Source organism: Idiotropiscis lumnitzeri, chromosome 19 (assembly GCF_059441095.1).
Source record: "Idiotropiscis lumnitzeri isolate Australia: NSW breed Sydney's pygmy pipehorse chromosome 19, RoL_Ilum_1.0, whole genome shotgun sequence".
NCBI lineage: Eukaryota > Metazoa > Chordata > Actinopteri > Syngnathiformes > Syngnathidae > Idiotropiscis > Idiotropiscis lumnitzeri.
In genome coordinates, this window is record NC_142409.1 from 5,319,404 (window position 1) to 5,333,623 (window position 14,220).

General features: G+C 41.3%; 1 protein-coding gene across 1 annotated transcript in view; it reads left to right on the forward strand.

The window, feature by feature from the left end:
* rttn (rotatin) overlaps positions 1–14,220 on the forward strand; it is a 171,668-nt gene that overhangs the window by 67,345 nt on the left and 90,103 nt on the right. The window lies entirely within an intron of this gene.

A 14,220-nucleotide genomic window follows, 5' to 3' on the forward strand; every position in this document is an offset into this window, starting at 1 on the left:
AGTTAATGCAAGGGGGAGGTCGAGAAAGCGGCGGCGCTGAAGCTTTTCCGGGCCCAACAAGATGTCACATACGGAGGAGTTGTGACTTGCGAATCGCACCCTAACACCACCCCCCTCCCGCCCCCCCTCCCCGCCGCCGCCGCCACCACCACCTTATGCTGCCACTGCTGAGCTCTCATCAGACCACATTCTGGATGTAATTGTCAATACTCAGCTTCATGTTCTGTTTAGGCACCAAAAATGTGTGAGCTGCATCACGTTTGCAGAAACGAGCTACCATAGAGCGCTGGAAAATCTCAGCGTATTTCCTCGAACAGTGTGACAGGGCATTAAAAGTTTAAGGTGTTTGCTTTTTGGACAACTTCACAGTAGCGTTTACAATGCACGGGGTGGGGTGACCGTGAATCCGTAAGTAACTCTTCTTAAGATCGAAAGGGAAGATATCCCGACGTGACCCTGTATTGTGTGGAGTGACTTGAAAGATAAAACAATCATATTTTCAAACTCACCGAGGGAGGTCAGAGGGAGATCAGTGGATATGCAAACTTGCACGCTGATTTGCTGCTCCATTCTCACTCAGCCTTGCTGATTATTTCTTTAACAATTTTCAGGTGCTCGGCTTCAAAGTGAGAATTGTTACAGAAATGGCGGGGTTGCTTGATAAAACAACAGGGCAGGTACCCGCGTCAAAATGTTTACTTTTTAACTCCTACTCAAATATAGAAAACCTCCATTGAGTCAAGTTTCTTTGCAGCAGCCCTGAAATTAAAAATATTTTTGAAAAACGGCAAACGTCGAGCATGACAATTAGCTTTTTTATTGACTTTGTATTCTGTCATTGTGACTCATTCTGTTGTATTATATGTTCACTATTCATTGTTGGAAGAAATTCTGTGGTTCTGTCCTCTCCATGCATCCACATAAAACACCCACCGAGGGAACTAAATAATATAGTTGCTTTCTCGATTATGAGTGGGCATTAAGAGGTTTTACTGTATGAAATCTTTGAATAATGAAAGACAACCTCTTAAGGATTCTCTTGGACAAACGTTCTATACTAATGGAAACGCATGTGCCTTTAGTTTGAGTTCAAAACAACTCCATGAAGCCAAACTCTGGAAGCACAAATATTAATTATTGGGCTAAATTTGAGCATTTTTCCGCCCTTTTGTCGACGTCAGCAAAATCCTGATTCTCGGGAGTGCCTTTGGAGTTGTGTGTTAAGCATCATTTTTTTTTTCCTCTCCGATGTGCTTGGAGAAAATATTCGGTTGACGATTGTAAATGTGAAATGGTTTGGATATTTATTATCGCAAATGTGTGCGCTCAGACTTAGACTCGGAGATTGTGACGTTAAATCAAACTGTAGACAATTAGGATGCGACCTGCTGGGGCCGAAGTTAGCCTAAATTCTTTTGATTCATTCTTCAATTTGGATGTCCTGTTGCGAAATGCTGCCTCCCATAGGTCAGTCGTGGTAGTACGCTAAAGCTTATTAGTTTAGGGGAGGAGACTCACCAATGGCCTGGGAGATATTGTTGCATGCCGTCAGCTTTGTTGGTCATGTTAAATCTAAGCTCTAAGAGCACAGTTTTTTAAACTTGTCATCCTGTTATTGATTGCTCTCGTCACCTGTCGTTTGCCTCACGAGGGTTCCTGAAATACAGGATACAGGATGTGTATGAAAAATTAAATCAGATCTATACTGCGACGTCACAGTAGAATAGTTTCCCTGTTTTTATCTTCTTGTGGTTGTAGCACCGCACAAAAACATTATCTGCGTCATCTCAAATGGCCGAGCTATTTTCTCTGTTCCTGTTACATTTTGCTGTTTAATTGCATGAACAAACACTGCCAACCCTTGCATGTGCAAGCTGGTTTCTATCTGGTTTAAGAGAATTCTAAACAAATATTCTCTCTTCCGGGGGCTTAACCGTGGAGCCGCCTCAAACAGACTGTCAGAAGCTCACACCGGGCGACTCGGGGCCCAAATCTGGAGCGAGACGCGAGAGTTTGCTGAGTGAAGCCGAGCGATGGCGGGGAGCGAGGTCTTCTGACGCTGGATCCAAGATGAGTGGGAGGTCAAAGTGTACAGCTGGGGGTTGAGAGGCGCAAAAACAGACCAGCTGAGAGAAACAACCACACGTCAATCACAAAGCCCGTTTATAGATACAGCTGTCTCGATATAACTCCGAAATGAAGAGATATTCATTTACATATGCTTAGGGTGTCAGTGTGGACTCATTTGGCAGCATGCAAAGGTTGTAATTTCGCACTCAGCGAGGGACGAGCGCATCGGGTTATTTTATCACTGAAGCTCCAGTGTCAGTCCGGCAAGCCAACGAATTAGCCCTCCAGGATGAGATGTGGAATCTTTCATATTTCGGCTAATCGTGACAAATGAGAGCGGCCGATAGGCACCGAGCGTGTGTGAGGCGATTAGAACGTGACACATGGACACGTTTGTTCAAATCATCCCCTTTTTTTTTTTTGTCTCCCATCTCCCCCACCTTGTAAACAAACTAAAAAGATGCTCGGATTGGGGATCTAAATATACTGCAAATTCTAATAGATGCCATTGAATAATTCAAGCATGGGTGATGATAAAAATGAAAAAAAAAATAATAATAAATTGGACCTGCCAGGCCATGTCGTCACCACCCCTTGTGTCATGCTAGCCACTAATTTGCTGTCAAGCCCCAAGACTCACTAGTCTTTCCTTATACTTCCACTGGGAAGATTAGTAAATATTTGTCTGTCTGTGCAGAGTGGAGCAGACAGTTGGTCGTGGGGTGTCAAGGGAGGGGGGCTGTTATAATTGGGGGGGGGGTCTGACAGCCAGGGTGCTTGGCTCAGGAAAAGGAAAGATTGTGGGGACAGTGGCACGATGATTAAAAAGGTCAAGGTATATGTCGAAAAAGATCCCCAAGGTGGGGAAGAGCATTTGTTGTGTGTATAAGCAATCGTATTGTGGTGAGCACTTTGGCGATCTCTTTGCTCTCAACCACCAGTGAACTATAATTCAGAGACGGGTTCTCGTCTTGTCTTCCAAGGGTTTCTCATTCTGACGAGGTGCACCTGTTGCCACGCCGCATTTACTTTAATTTTTTCGCTTGTGTTTGCAATCAACGCCATTTTGACTTACTGGGCATAGCGTCTGTGCATGCTCGCCGTTTAGTTTCACTGATGGACGTCTCCTTGACGAGAACAACTTGACTAATTTCTTGCTGTCAAGAAGAGCGATTGTCCTAGTCTGCGAGTATTTATGGCAGCAAAAGACGCGAAACCAAACCAAACCGGAGTTTGATATTTTGACCACCACGCAGCAAGTGATCCTGATTAAGGTAAGCCATTTGAAATGAAAAATTAAAACATTACCATCGACGCCAGCCTACTCTCAGCTTCAATAGATCATTTTCGAATAAGTGAATGTGAGATGTGGATAAAGTGCTATATAATGTACATATCAGTGCACTCCGTTAACCATTTTGATGAATTTAATTTTGTTGGACTATAATGTGTCCTTATTTCAGAAAAATAGCAGAAGTTTCCATTTGGTAGTAATTAGTTTCAAGAAACATGGATAGCCAATCAGGATTTCGAGGGCAAGTCCAATATGTTGGTGGTGCCATGGCGGCACTGTTTTGTTTTGTGTAAGATGCAATGTTGCGACGCCATTTACCAGAGATTCAGATTTCATGTCGATAGCAGGACTTATATATTAACTAAAAAATAAAAAACAATTAAAAACATAAATAAATGTGCCTGAACCGACGCAATATATCTTTCAAAATTTAAAGCAACATTTAATGATGCATCCTCAGTTCCATTTCAACCAAATGAAACATAAAATCTTCGCCGTCATTGGTATAGCATGCGAAAAACCGAGGTTCAACTAGCTGACAGTAAGAGCTTTTAAGAGTGGTGGTTGTTCAGTGAGGAAGGACTTTCTGAACCAACAACTCGTAGGTTCAAGACCCTCTGCAGATGAAAATATGTAAATTGCCTACTGGAGAGAGTGAGGGTACTTCACTTCCTGAGAACTGTTGAAGCCCCCTCGAGCAAGGCACTGAACTTCTGACATTTCTCCAGAATAAATGTAGTATCCCCTTGGAGTACAATTCAATGATTTAACACGATTCTTTTTTTTTTTTTTCTCTTTTACTAATCACACGTAATTTAATTCTCTGCTCTCATTAGTCTTGTGCTGTGATTGCTCTCTCTCATTGTTTTGCATTGTCCCCAGGTCTTGCCGTCAAATTTCCTCCTGCTTATCCCGGAAGCTCCCTAAATAAAAGTCCTCTCTCTCTGCCTTCTTAATTCCCAACTTTCCACCAAGCGTCCCATTTGGCAACCCGGAGCTGGAAGATTCCTGCACCGGATTCAGGGACTAATGCAAAGCTTTTGTTTCTTCCTGTTGCACATTAATGATTTTGCCCGCCATGGTGGCATGAATATTTAAAAATGGAAGGTTAGGTGACATGATGTGACCTTTGTCTGTTCATTAAAGAATATTTGCAGAGAAAAGTATGTGACTTCCTTCTTATTGATAAACATAGTTTTTATGACATGATAAACATTTATAAATGTTAGCGCCGTTTATGAGCGCGTAAAAGTGAAACCATTTGCATAGAAAAGGTGAGCCCTCAATAGAGAACCTTTTTTTTTTTTTTTTCATCCTCACTTTTCCATGTGAATCGAGTGCAATGTTTCCAAATTAATGATTTGTTTGGGATGCTCCGTGAAGCCCCCGCAGATCACCCCTCTGGCATTGCTTTGTCATTACTTTCAATTATGCTGCGACTTGGGGGCATTTCATGTAGTTAACAAAGAAATATGCAATGCCAGTTGAATATTAGTTTATTATTTGCTTGCATTTACCATCGAATTAAAATGCCTCCTGCTGTATCTTCTCCTGTTAAATTTGTATATAAATATGGCAATACAAATGCTTTGCATAACATTACATTACAAGCAGCAGCATGTGAAATCTAGACACACTGCGGAAAATATGGCTCTTCATAAAGGTTTATTATGTAGGGTAAAAATATTACAAGGTGTAAAACTCTAAGTGTGTGAAAATATATTGCAAAAGCTGAGGGAACGACGCAGTACTGTGATGCTGTTAAAATGACTGACAGGGCCCAGCAGATCCACTGCATAAGACATATCACCCTCCTTGAGAAAATGTGTCATTTTCAGGCAAATACGTTTAATAATAACAGCCCTCGGCTATTTTATTTGAAGATTCGGAGCAAAATGTAAAATCTCATGTTGATTTCTGTCACAATGGTGCTCAAAGAATGATGCCAGTCTCATTTTTTTTTCCTCCTCCATCCAAAAAAAAAAAACCACATTTATCTGGTATACTACCCTAATGAGACCCTCTCCCCCGTTGCCATGGTAACTGTCACAAAAGTGTCAAGTTTCCACTCTTTTGGAAAAGAGAACAGCGTCATGTATCCGTGAAACACATTTTCAAACAGGCGTAATGTTACTCTCTGAGGTGAATCTTTTTTTCTTTTTGGTGACTCCCTCCACTTTTTATTTTTTTGCACTCGCCATCAAAATACACGCACACACACGGCCTCGCTTCGTCAAAGAACGCAGACGCATCGACTGATAAATAAATTAAAGCAAATAAACTGCAGAGTGAGACTTGTTAACGTCGCGGTTGACTTTCAGCTGTGATTCTTTTTGCTTACACAGCAGAATGTGACTGATAAATGATTCACTTTGGAAGAGACAACAAAGTGGGCTCTTTTTAAAGCAAGAAAAACCAAAGAAAAAAAACTTTATAAGTGCAGCAAAATTCCGTGCAGTGGTATTGGATAATTATTTTCACCAACTTCTGCTTACCATTCAGTCATAAAATATATTTTTTCAAATCCGGCACATTTGTGACTCAAGAAATATATTTAAAAAAAAAAAAAAGGGAGCAACCTTCAGTGCCTTTGTGCCATCACAAAGCACAGCTAAAAGAGGATTGTTATATGTCAGCCACACGGACATAGATTGAGAAAAGGGAAAACATGAATACATAAAAGCTTGCTTTTTAACAGGGAAGGCCACGCATGGAAAACGCCACCAAAATCAGCTCAAATTATTCAATCATCACCTTTTCCCTTGTCACACAAATGTCCTTTTTTTTTTCTCTTCGCACATATTTTGGTCACTGAACCGTGCCAGACGGTCCCTTCATGGCAAGCTGAACCAGACGTCAATCAAGCGGCGCTCGGCGTGCCTCCCCGAGAGTGACAGGTGATGCAGATGCACATTTCCCAGAGACGTAGAAGTAGAAGCGGCGCTGCACACTGCTGGCGAAAAACATTGTGGACAGGAAGCGCGACCATAGCTGCACGCTGCATTTATTTATGAAACAAGACAAGGACAACAAGCACAATGAGCGGGGGATGGCCCGAACATGGTGAGGGAGTAAAAACATGGAGTGAGCGGCATGTCCTGCTTCAATAATGACCTGTCTATTGCTACAGTAATAGTAATCCTGAATCCTGAAGATTACAATTAATTTTTTACCCGATGGAGTGTGACGACAATTAACTATTACCATTATTAACAATATTAAGTATAAAACACAACTACCATTAGTAAAAACCGTCAAACCAGTTCCGACATACGACTAGTATGTTTAGTCCCTTTTTGACCCAATTTTGGTTATTTTTTACCCCCAAAAAATTGGTCACTGCCAGCATCGGTAAAATGAATGGACTTTTTGACGTATATACCCGTCAATGGGAGTGGATGAGTCCATTTTTAAACGCTTTAGTTTTGTCAAGTGGTTACACAAAATAGTCATCTGGATGCAGATTCTTTTTTTTTTATTAGCTGTATAGTCTACTTCAACACAATTATTTTCAGTGTACATGAGTGATAAGTAGACTAATAACTACCTAATTATCCATCAAAAATGGGAAAAAAAACAAAAAAAAACACCCTTTATCGAGCTCTCCTTGGTGCCACCTGAGTTTGAGCTCTTCCAATGTTGCTGATTAATCCCAGCAGCTGGTCAAGGTTACCTCATGGCATCATCTGCTGTTTTGTTTGGGTGTTTGCGCGTGTGCGTGTTTGTATGTTGGGAGGGGGAGGTGAAACACCTCCAAAAGGTGCAGAGGTGAACAGTCAGACCTTGTTGTCCTAGCGGGGAGAGAGTGCAAGAGGGAGGAGGCTAAGACGGGCCAACGTCTGTTTGCAGGCGTAAGGCCACGACACGGGGATTTGAGGTGGGTGGGGTTGGGGGGGTTTGTATAACGGCTGACTCAGAAAGCCTTTAGCTTGTTTCTTTCTCCTCTTTTTCTTCCATCCTGCGTCTTCACGTGCTGATGGAAAATAGCAAATAAATAACATAAGGTACATGAAAAGGATCATGAAGACACTAACACGTCGTTCAAAGTGACTAAAGGAGCGAATCACGTCGTCAGCCAGAAATATTTTTGCCATAAAGTTTATTGCCGGAAAATTGAAATGTCTGCATCCCCTCGGAATAATTCTGATTTGTTTTTTCGACCTCCCGCCTCCTGCCTGTCTCTTATTGTTCACCTAACCGAGCAGCTTCACTGGCATTTTCACAAGAGGAATGTCAAGGTCATTGAAAGTGTTTTTTTTTTTTTAATAGATTTACTGATCTTGAATTTTGGTGCATAGACTGCAAAATGCCAATTTTTCCAAACATGCAAGACCCCACTCATGACACATAAAAATCACCATGTGTGATAATAAGAGGGAAGTCAAGTCAAACATTTTGTTTGCAGTAATATGTTCTATCCTCATTAGTCAAAATTTTGATTAATATATATATATATGTATATTTATTATTTATCATTTATCATTTATTATTTATTATTCATTATTTAATCAAATTATTTGACATTAATTGTCCTCTTGCATCTCTCGCGTCCCTACTATCCATGAACAGTAATTCTGGCTTTACACGTTCTCCAAACATGTCAAGTCATACTTGTCTCACTCCCTCCTGGGTCATTAGAGGCATTTTTACGCAACGGGTGGCCCCTGGAGTGCCCCTGATCACCCCCGTGGGTCACAAGCAATCCACCAAGGCCACGGCGTGTTTAATTGAAAAGACAAGGTTTACCGTCGACAACATCCCCGCAGCACTCCGCCCCACATTTCAATGAGCCGCATCTCATCTTTGGTGCGAAAGGAGAGTGATGGAATTTCAAATGGCAAGCATAATTATGGCATGCTAGTCCCTTTGACAGAAAATCAGTAGCCCACTCCTTCAGGTGGGACGAGCTCAGCCGACCGGAGCTGATTAGAGGCCATCAGAGGACAGAATACACCTTTAACAACATCGACACTGATTATTAGCATAACTGCTGTTGGCCATTCACGTCACTCTAGTTGCCATTGGCATTCAGCAGAAACACCTTGGAAAATCAGGGGAGGCAAACATGATACATTATTTTCAGTCAAGCACTCTCATTATTGTGAAGTTTTAGCTTCGAAGATATGTGCAATTTAAAACAGTTTCGTGGTATCTAGGGGCGTTTTTCATCAAAATACAGAATTATCAAAATGTAGTGCACACGTTACACTCGGAGTGAACGATTTATCGTTTTAGAACCGAAATCGCAATCTGAGACCATGTGATTTCAAGATCGCCAAAGTGTTTATTTTTTTTTGTTTTGTTTTTTAAGCAGGTCTTACTGACCTGCACGGTGCTGTTTTTAAAAAAATAAATAAAAGTGTCATCTGTACTCTCTGAAGTCATTTCTTTTGAGGCTGCTTGAATGCTAGGTGCTAAACTATCTGACTTTTTTTTTAACTTTATGTCAATCCGTGAACAGCAGCAGCAATGAGCTGCGTAATACGGTTCTTCTCCTTCGTATTAATAAATAAACTACCCCACTATCAAGTAGCGTTTTAACCGAGGAGGTGAAAGAGGAGTCGCTAAGCGTGCTAATCACTGAAGAGAAACGCAGAGTTGGAAAAAAACTCAACCAAGTGCTTGATGCACAATCAACTTTTAAGTTGAGTTAAGAGTTTTGAGATCTACACGATAATAGCTCTCAAATTATATATTTTAATCAATTTAGCTTTGCTCTTTTATTTTCATATAATCTAACATTTTAGTAGCAAGATCATGTACATTAGTATGAAATGTAAAATATGTTTTCTTCATATACACTACACATAAATACAAAATTGTACATGACAGCAAGTACTTTTTAATAACTTGAGAAAGGCATTTAATATATAATGGCATTTTCTGTCATGTCTGTGAATGTCACGGGAAAATCACAAATTAAAATCAAAATCGCAATATCTGTCAGAAAAATCGCAATACAATTTTTTCCTGAAATCGTTCAGCCCTCCTTTCAACACTATTTCTTGTCTTGCTGAAAGACAATTTGAGAAGGCAGCCCTGCCTCATGCAAGTGATACGGCTGGACCAATGGCCAGTATGGATTTCATTACCGTGACGACTGGGGGGGCTGAGCTCGGGTCGCGGGATTTCATCAATTTGTCAAGGTACCACTTATTAGATACTGATGCTAATCTGTACATCAAACAAAAATCAGTGCAGCTGTTTTGGCCTCTTTACTGTTTCACCCCTCGATCCTATATCAAAGCACAAACGCTGGCACTTGAAAGTAGCTGTGGAAATTGAGCCAGTTGAAAAATTCTGTGCTCTCTCACAGTCTCAGAAAAAGGCAGATGACAAGAGATTACTCCGTTGTTTAATTTTCATTTGAAATTTCCAATGCTGTTGCGTCGTGTCGAATAGCTCTGCCATAGCTTCTTCTTTTTGACCGTAACACGATTAAAACTACATCAAAACTTTGTTTGTTTTCTTGCTTTGTGCAATGATAAGACATTGGCAGCGCTGAAAACAAGAGTCCACTGCGTGTCTTATAATTGTATGGCCAAATACAAACAAAGCAGCCTCTCCACACAAAGCCGCTAATTGGCGAGTCCTTTTCAAGCCCATATCCCCACAGAGGACACAGAAGGCCTTGGATACGTAGGACAAACACACATGGTGCTACTATTGTTTCTTTTAGACACACACGACACAAGGACAAATTGTGAGTTCCGTCTGCATCACTGGCGAGCATAAAAACAGTCACTCGGTAGCGACGACTTGACTGACTGGGACAAGGCAGCGCCCCACAAATCACATCCAAGTGCGCTGATTAGGAGTTACTCACCCAGGAGTGTCGACTGTCGAGCTTTATAATAATGATGATAAACAAAAGAGTCAAAAGCGTTGTTGTGGTTTGACGCGCTGTCAACTGATGACATACAGGAATGACAGAGTGTACTCTTACTGCGCAGGCAAATTTTGAAACATCGCAGTGACATGAAGTCAAACTGGTAAAGCCACTCTGGAAGTGGTGTCTCACATTGTGAATGTTTCCAGTGTCGAATAATAAGAATAGAAAAAATAAGCCGTTGTTGTTTTGAGTTGTTTTCATGTCACGTTGTTAGCATGTAGCTTGAAGGCGAGCCGTTGCTAGGAGCCATGAGCGGAAATGTCAGGCGCCACAGCAAGTGATGGGATTTGACAGATGGCATCAAAGCATCATTAGGGCTGCACCTGCTGCAGATGAAGTTTGCTCTTTCGCAAGGGCTTCGCCACTGAGGGAGGCCCGCTGAGGGACACGGAGGGATTAACTGACCCGTAACCTGGGCCTGACTTCCACGCATATTTGAAGATGACATTGAAGCCTGGACTGCCACAGAGAGTTAATTGATGCCACTATCGTCATTGGAGCGCTAAAATTGTCGAGTGGAGGCTGTGATAATTGAATTTGCTCTTTATCTTAAGTGTAAATAATGAGGTCAAAGATCCTTTAGAGGCCATCAGCTACTTATGTGGGGTACACGCATGCAAATTATTATTTTTTAATTGGTCTTCCTCGATTTTATTGTGTGGTGTCCTCGAGTTGAGTAAGACGGAACTTTACTCACATATAAACAATTGTACAACGCTAGTAAACAGGTGCTGACTTGAACTGAAACAATGACCAAAATTGTCTGAATGAAATTGATATTAAAATATTTATGCACGTTTTCCTCTTACTCATGAGTGTAGACAATTTTTTTTTAGCAAAACACAGCTTTAAAAAAAACTCTTTCAGAGCTGGGCCGACAATTTTTTACAAATAAGGACGGAGGGTCGAGGGCGGAACGGGGCCGACAATTTTTTACAAATAAGGACGGAGGGTCGAGGGCGGAACGGTACAGAGATCGCGGCCGGTGGGCGGGGTCTGACTGGCAAAAAAGGGGCAAGTGCCCACCTTTGTATTTTTTTTATTTTTTTTTTTATCCTCGCATGCCCATTAAGTCATTACGTATCTTTCCTTCGAACTAGCAAGCCATGCTATACATTATATTAGCTGCATTCAAAGACTCGGGGCAGTTCAAATCATGCTGAAGCTGTTACTGCAAGTAAACAGTACATTATGCTGCTTAAAGGAGCACAAACCTCATAAACGTAACGTATTCCGGGGGTATTTAAATTCACATTTTATGTTTTATGGTAGTTTTTTTTTTTATGCTATCTTCTGCATCTTTAGAGTTTCACATCAAGCCGTTTCATGCCCGACCGCAACTCCAGCCCACTGTTAAACATAGACATTAATCTATAATAGCGTTCACCTTGAGGTTGTCATTAAGTTTGATGGCACATCTGTAAGGATGTAAAACAAGCCGATAACGAGGACATTTTAGAGAACCGCAGCCCCCCCCCCTGGCACCGGCGCGACTTCTACTCAGGGCCAAAACACGACCCAGGACAGAAACAAAAACTTTAGCGTAGTTTGAGCTGAGGTTAAGGACAACACAAGGATAAGAGCCAAATGCGACACAATTTAATCTTTTTTTTTTTTTTTAAACTGACACACATTTTGCTTTAATTTCAAATAATATTATAAAATATTCAAATGCCCTTTCATGTTATCTGATACGTGTGAGTTTTTAATCCACAGAGTAAAAATCCAATATCAAGTTCATATACAATTTGTGATTATCGCCTTCGGCCAAAGCATCGTCACTTTTAGTCTTCATTTGAGCATTAATTACTGTCATAATGTCACCGTCACCCGAGGCGAGACAGTCTCATCATGAGCAAGAGGTGACAATTGAGTTTTCTAACAACGTCAGGAGATATACAGCGTTTGAGAGATGAACAACGGTCTTAATGTGTCACAGAGTGAGAAAAGAAAAGATACGGAGTGAGGAGCAATTGTGTTTTCGTCTGTGAAATAGCCGCACTCAGCATCTTTAACTTTACATCCACCGTGCCTTTATTTACTTTTCGTTTTTTTCGCACGACCTTGTGAGGGACAGAATTTTAATCGCTGAAGTTTCATGTAAAATCACATGATTGAAATGTTTTTTTTCACTTGTCTAAACATTCCAGTACTTTTTTTGCATAATAGATGCGATTAAGTATTTAATTCATGCACGTGGAGATCAATAAAATATTCAAATTTGTCCTCATGAAAAATGTGAATAAAAATGACAGAGCCTCCCGTCAATGCAGCACTAGTCGATCGCACTGCAGATGTGATTTAGCCTCACCATAATCGTTTTATCACCGCACCGATTATGTGGTAATGAGAGGCTACATCATGGCGAACATGTCATCTTCTACGTGCAGACATATGCACGCACACACACATGCACCCCCGCACACACACACACACACACAGAGGCAATAAGCCGGAAGTGGTGAATAGTGACGCGTGGCCTCTTTCATTTCACATGACGGATGACTAGTTCCTCACTTTTCCCACACTGCAATATGTTTGAATACCGAACCGCACTGACTGAACCGCTTTTTCTGTATTAAAAAGCATTCATATCACTCAACACCTCTAATGGGTATGAATGATATGTGAGGGGTGTTATGCCTTTATAATATTTTTTTTCATGGGAGAGGAGGAAGGAGTGTTTTTAAAAAGAGTAAGAACTTGATTGCTCAACAACACAGGTGCGAAAAAATAAACATCCACGGCCCATATTTTATTTAAATATATTACGTATAATTATTACAGATTGTTCCGATGTGCACGAGTAGAACATTTGCAGAAAATCATTTAAAAAAAAAAATATACAAATTCAAGCATTTCTCAAAGCTCACAGAAATGAAACTAAAATGAGCTGTACCATCAAGTGCAAATATTTGCGGTGATATAAATAGCTCCCAATATTTATCCAAGGTACTAACGCTCACATGGTAACAATGATGCTCACTTTTTAATTTTTTTATTTTAGGCCTTGTGTAACTAGGAGGACTGCACCAGGTGGTTAGCACGTCTGTTTCACAGTTCTCCGTGTTTGAATCGCAGCCTTCCAATGTGGCGTTTTCTGTTTGTTTCCTTGTTGGGCCCATCTTTGCACAGGTTGTCCTCAGGCTTCTTCACACATTCCAAAGACATGCATGTTAAGTTATGCAAAATTCTTCGGGTTGTTTGCAGCTGACTTGGGGTGCCCTGCCTCTTGCCCAAAGGACCCGCCTGTGATCCTAATGAGGACGAGCACTACAGAAAAGAGAATTTAGACAATAGTTAGAGAAGCAAATGGTGTCAGATCAGTCGAGTCCAGTGGAAACGGCAAAGTCTCAAAAGTGGTCCAGTGTGGAATCAAACAAATATATTGTGGAAAAAATGTGGTTAATATGCAACTCTTTAATTCTATAAATCACTGCCAGTGTTGACCCCTGATTTCGTCGCATCATTGAACCTATTTATGGGGGAGGACATGCAAACTCCACGCAACAAAGCTGGAAGCCCGATTTAAACCCCAGAGTCCCTCCTGGTCTCACCTTGTACTGCTGACACCCAGCCAAAGGTTGTGTCAAAGTCATTTCTCATCAGACTCATTCTCAGCATCCCATCTTCACGCTTTTCTGTGTGTTTGTTTTCAGTGTCTTTATCTCCAGACGCCAGCTTTCCAAATGGAAAAACGGGGGGCTTCATCTGCGAGATGTAGCCAAATATCAAGGGAAGGTAAAATAGAGTGAAAGCGTATCACTGTGAAGCGTTCCATGACTCTATTAAAAAGGAAGGGGGGGGGAAAAAAAAAGTCCATCCATCTCATTTCCCTGTTGAGGTCCTCGATGGATTTTCTGAATGATGCTGGGAGCGGATCCCCCCCCCCTCCTCCTCCTCGCTCCTTCCCCTTCGCTTCCCTCACCTCCCCTCATCCTCCCACTGTAACGATGACCACAAT